Below are 6,000 nucleotides of genomic sequence, written 5' to 3' on the forward strand. Positions count from 1 at the left end.
CTTTTCGCTGTTCCCTTTTCAGCATATGAACCTAGGTCAATGAGGGTCAGGTTTCCGGTACAGACAGACCAACAATGGGACAATTTTATTATTTCATTCATCACCAATTTCACTTCTGACAACGTTTTAGGCAAGAAATGAACTGTTTAGATTTCGAATATAGTCAGTCTTGCGAAAATTGATGCTGAATTGACAATTTGCTTCAAAGTTTTCAGAGTTGAAAAGCTCCATGAAGTGAGGAGACAGTCGGCAGGCGCCTGCCCCGGCCGCTAGCTCTACGCTCAGCCAGTCATGATCAGAGACCCCGCTTTAAGCTGGAGGTCTCTCAGACCGCTCTCGTTGATAACAGGCTTTTATTTCGCTGTTTACGGTTCGTTTGTTTAAATATCACAACACATGACCATCATAAGATTAACAGGAACCTGTGGTTAACTGTCTTTTTGGAGTTAAACTCCACAAGCGTGTCCTGCGGCCGGCTCTCTCTCACACACACACACACACACACACACACACACACACACACACACACACACACACACACACACACACACACACACACACCAGAGGGGGAGAGAGATATGTTTCTCTTCGGGAGACTTGTTAAAATTATGACAAATATGCTATATACACATTATATTTAGTATTCAGTTCATATTTTTTTGGTGCATTTGTTTTCTAATTTTAATGCTATAAAGACCGTTGCCATGCTTGCATCACTCCCTTACCCTTCCTACCAGTCCATACGGCCACTTGGCCAGTGCGAATGCAATTGGAAAAAACTGTTTTGAGGGAGAGTGGTTAGTAGATCTGTTTAGTAGTGGACTTTTCCTATAACTACGTTCCTGTAACTACTTGGTCGGAAAGCGGCTCTAACTAACTAAACTGATCTAACTAAATCAGTTTTGTTGTTTTTTTGCCAAATGTTAACGGTTCAGCAGATGAAATACCCATAATACTATACTCCATTCAAAAAATTATGGGATTATTTTTGTGACCAATTCCAAGCAAAACTTCTCAAGTATCAAAGAAAAAACACTAACTCAAGCAAAGGTAAAACTTAAAACTTGCAAACAAAACATGTGTGTAGTCGTAAACTATTGGTTTTTTATTTGTTTGATATTATGTCCTTTTGTTTACAGTTCCCTCTGCTTCTTTCTCAATGATCAGTCTTTTGCTCTCTCCATCACGTTTGCAGTTTTGCTCCCAGCTTTCTCGTTTCCTGCGCTTCCTGGGGTCCGTTCCAGGTAGGAGGTTTAACAAGCTTTGAGTCTAACCCTGATGTCTGAGTTGATTTACCCTGAGATGGAAACACTTGAGTTTTCGGTTCCAGAACAGCTGATTAGAGTTGGTTCAATCAACTCGGAGTAGGTTCACTCAGGGTTACGCGCATGCACCACTACTATAAAAAAGCAGTATGAATGGAGCCATGATACTACGATTTACCATGGCAACAACCACAAACAAACGGGTCGGCGGAAAGTCACAAAAATAATGCCATAGAAAATTACATGTTATTTATCACAAAACTGTTTCCTCCTAACTCCTGTTAAATCACATAAGACAAGGAATATCTAAAGTAAATTCTTGTTCAATTTGTTTGATAGATCTTTGCTCATTTTTGGGAATTTATTAATCCGTGTGTTGGGGTTCCTAAACATAGCCTACTGTTATGTACTATACATGACCTGTTGCACTCATTAAGTTCTCATCTGAGCAGATTTCTGTCATTCAAACAACTGAGTTGTAGTTTAAAACTTTTACAGCCAATTTAATAAAATTAAGAGTTTTTATTCGGTCTCAGGTCCATGAATAGAGTTAAAGGAATATTTCACCGCTGGAAAGCTGAATATATCTTTAAATTGGGTCACTTATGTAGTAGAAATGTGAAATTGTTTTTAAATTGGTGCCTTCTAGGCCGAGAAAAGCCAGAAAATGTGTTTTGGTCTTATGTGGATGAAAAACACCAAATCCCAGAATGCACCTGCTCTGTTGCTTTGAGTCCACTCCGAAGCCACGTCTACCGCTTGACAGACAGATAGAGGCAAGTTTTATTCGGGCTCGGGTCCATAAATACAGTAAATGGATACAGGCACGGAGAACTGAAGGCTCGGTTATCAACCATTAGCTCCGATTAGCGGTTGGCTCCGGTTAGCTAGCTCAATTAGAAATACATGAAACGGAGGAGACTGCCGCAGAGAGATAAATGATGTTCGGGGTGCTTTCACAGTAGCGTGGCCCTGTTGTTTCAACTGTTTATTAGTACAGTTAATCCCATTGCAAGACCACCAGCAGCATGCTACCAACGATAAAATGGGGTCCACTTTTAAAAAATGTAACATTTCGTTCCATTGTTTTGCAGACGATGTACAAATCTATTTGCCTGTAAAAAACAAAAAAAACAATGATAAGGACACATTTCAGCCTTTCCTGAACTGCTTGGTTGGATCAGAATTTTCTCTCAATGACAATAAGACAAAAATTGTTGTGTTTGGTTGTGCTGAACATTTTAGTGCCTGTGTAGATGCTCTTGGTACTTTAGGTTCCCATATTCGTCCTTTTACCAAGAATCTGGGTGTGATTTTTAACAGTGCTTTTAAATCTGACAAACAGATTAGTTCTGTTAAAACCAGTTTCTTCCAGCTGGGACTTTTGGCTAAGGTCAAGCCCTACCTGCTATGCAAAGACTTCGAAAGAGCCATACATGCATTTATTACGTCTCGATTAGACTACTGTAACTCTTTGCAATTTGGATTGGATCAGTCAACCCTTCGTCCGGTTACCGCAGTACGTAGCAAACGCGCAGCTCAACTTTTGGATTGTTTTCAAGATTTTAAATGTGTTGTCGCCTTCTTATTTATCAGAGCTTTTAAACCTCACACCTGTCAAAGCACTGAGGTCTTCCAATCAGATGCTCTTCGATGTACCCAGATCCAGTTTAAAATACAAAGGTGACCGAGCCTTGGCAGTGGCTGCTCCAAACCTCTGGAATAGTTTACAAATTCATTAAAGAACTGCTCGGACCGTTGAAACATTCAAGTCCCTGCTTAAGACTCTACTATTCCTTGGCTTTCAATTCAAGTTGAGCTTTGATACCTTGACCATTTGTTTTTCTACTGTTGGTTATTTTGTATTAGGGCTGGGCGATAAAACGATAATGATATGTATCGCGATAGACACGTAATCAATATCAATAGAAAATGCGTTCGATAAAACGTTCAATAACTTGTTTTTCTTCTTTGGAAGAAACCAGAAGTTGCGAAGCAAGTTTGGTTGCATGAACAAAGGCACTCACTCTAGTAACCTAGCAACGTAGGGAGTGACACTCTAACAGCCAATCATGTAACAGTATCATGTTTGGTTGCGCCACATCGCTGTCTTGTGTTGGATTCTACAATAACAGAACCGGTGGTGTGGAGCGATAAGTGGAAAGTGAGTGCCGCAGCGAGCGAGGAAATTGTTGATAAAACAGGAAAAGTCAGTATGGCAGTTTTGGGGATTTTATAAGTCTGACCGTCGTCCCCACCAACACTACCGCAAACTTGTTTTACCACCTTAGCCGCGCTCACACTTTGGAGCACAGCCGTATTCGCCATCAACGTCCAACAACATCTGCAGCTGCTACCGCCGCAGTAACGGACCGCGCCATGGAGAGGTACTCTGCATCAGCGCCTTACTAAACGCTACAAAGAAATAACGGAGGCAGACGTGCTGAGCACTGTCCAGAAGCCAGGTTACCAACCTAGCACTAAACCTGCAGAAAATAGTTCTTCTCAGGTTTCTCTATGTTTATATTTAACACTTTGCACCATTTTATTACACCTTATTAAGCAGTTCTTACTTATTCTTTCTTCACTGTGATTTTAGACTTATGTTTACATTTTAATTATTTGAGTGATTTCCATGGTTGTGTTGACATTTCTGCTTTTATAACTGAGGGGATTATAATCAGAGGAAGGTTAAGTTTAAAATAAAAATGTTTAAATTTAATATATTTTTCTCCAGGTCCTTATTTTAAATAGGTCATAAAAAATATCAATAATTATCGATATCGACCGATATGAAACACTTATATCGTGATATAGTTTTCAGCCATATCGCCCAGCCCTATTTTGTATTGTGTATTGTTTGTGTAGATTATCACTTTGTTTTGTTATTTAGCTTGTTAAGCACCTTGGTCAACTACGGTTGTATTTAAACGTACTATATAAATAAAATTAAACTGAATTGAACGATAGCCTCTCTGAGCAAGTGCAACGTTGACGCTGTCATGCACACGGCATGCAACTTTGCGAGGGGGAGGGGCTGGAGGCAGCTGGTCTGTGTGCGCTGTAAAAAAAAATCACTGTTGTTTGGAAAGAAAATTTAATTCGGATTTTATTTAACTGGGCAAGTCTCCAATAGGCCTGCACAAGCTGAAATAGTTTCAAAAACTGTAACAGTGTTTATTATATTACAAAGATATAGGCAATAGGCTTGTAAAAACTATTGAAAACTGGACGAACATGAACCAGAGATGTCCGACTTTGAGATCCAGGACTCCACATGAAGTTAACTATGGAGTTGTATTTGACGTTACATGTGAAGTTGGATGTTGTTCTGAAATATAAGCAAATAATAATGCACATTCATAAGCATATAGTAGCTATAGCTAAGCATGTGGCTCCACAGGCTGCTCTGTTTATTGGTGATTGCACCTTGCCAGCAAATTGCCCTAACACAAGCTAAATATCAACACGTGGCTGCAAAAGTAATAAACAATCTGCACATCTATGTAATAAGAAACACAGCAACATCATCTCTCTCTCTCTCTCTCTCAGTATCAAGGCAGTAAAAGGCAGTATCTGCACATCTATCAGCTATGCAATAAGAAACACAGCAACAGCAATATTATCAAGGCTATAATATATCTCCCTCTCTCTCTCTCTCTCTCTCTCTCTCTAAATGTCACGTCGTAACACGGGCTAAACTTCCACATCATAGCAGAACACTTACTGAAGATAACGAGGCAGTAAAACCCATGACAGTTTAGCAAGCTACAGAATAGTTTTAACTTACGTTCTGGGCTACACACATCACTTCCACAAGTCCGAAAACGGGTAGGAATGATAAAGGAAAAAGTCTGTTAACATGCTGCTACATTCTCTCCCCTTCTCCTGTCTAAGCGCAGTGCGCCTGAGCGGCAACTTCAGGAGCCTCGGATGTAGGGTTGCACGATTAAGGCCAAAATGATAATCACAATTATTTTTGATCAATATTGAGATCACGGCTAAATATCACAATTATTTATTATATTTTAACTAGTGCTGTCAAACGATTAAAATATTTAATCGCAATTAATCACATTAATGTCATAGTTAACTCACATTTTTTTTTTTTATATCTGTTCTTTCTTTTTTGTCTTTTTTACGAGCGGATGGAACAGAAAAGCTCAATCAGCTGGCAGCGGCAGTGGGAGGGGGAGAGCAGAATAGGCACAGAGAGAGGTAGGCCAACAGAAAACACAGAGGGAAGAAAACTAACCGAGAAACAAAACAGAGAATAGTAAACAAAACAGAAGACTCACAGCCAGCCGACCCCAACCATCACATTTTGTCCCATTATATTTTTTTCATTTTAATGCTCTTATCAACATGGAAAAGTGGATCAGCTTGCTTTGTGCAAATGTTTTACAATTTCACACGAACATTCTCACTTGGAACTAATAATCTGTCACATAATAGCCGCTTTCCGACCAGGTAGTTACAGGATCATAGTTATAGGAAAAGTCCACTTCTAAGCAGTTCTACTACTCCCCCAAAACCGTTCGCATTCGCACTGGCCAAGTGGCCATAGGGACTATAGGAGAGGTAAGGGAGTAATGCAAGCACGGCAACGGTCTTTATAGCGTTAAAATCAGAAAACAAATACACCAAAAAAGTATGAACTACATACTAAATCCAATGTATATAGCATATTTGACGAGTATCTCTCTCTCCCCTGCCGGCTGCGTTGTGGACGTAC

At 39.8% G+C, this 6,000-nt stretch overlaps 2 protein-coding genes across 2 annotated transcripts in view; both read right to left on the minus strand.

Annotated features, from left to right (window-relative positions):
* The window catches only part of LOC120570713 (NACHT, LRR and PYD domains-containing protein 12-like), a 565,262-nt gene that overhangs the window by 211,995 nt on the left and 347,267 nt on the right, over positions 1 to 6,000 (minus strand). The gene's annotated exons all lie outside the window — the stretch shown is intronic.
* LOC120570742 (zinc finger protein 883-like) overlaps positions 1 to 6,000 on the minus strand; it is a 340,678-nt gene that overhangs the window by 47,445 nt on the left and 287,233 nt on the right. The window lies entirely within an intron of this gene.

This window comes from Perca fluviatilis, chromosome 2 (genome assembly GCF_010015445.1).
Source record: "Perca fluviatilis chromosome 2, GENO_Pfluv_1.0, whole genome shotgun sequence".
In the NCBI taxonomy this organism is placed as follows: Eukaryota; Metazoa; Chordata; class Actinopteri; order Perciformes; family Percidae; genus Perca; species Perca fluviatilis.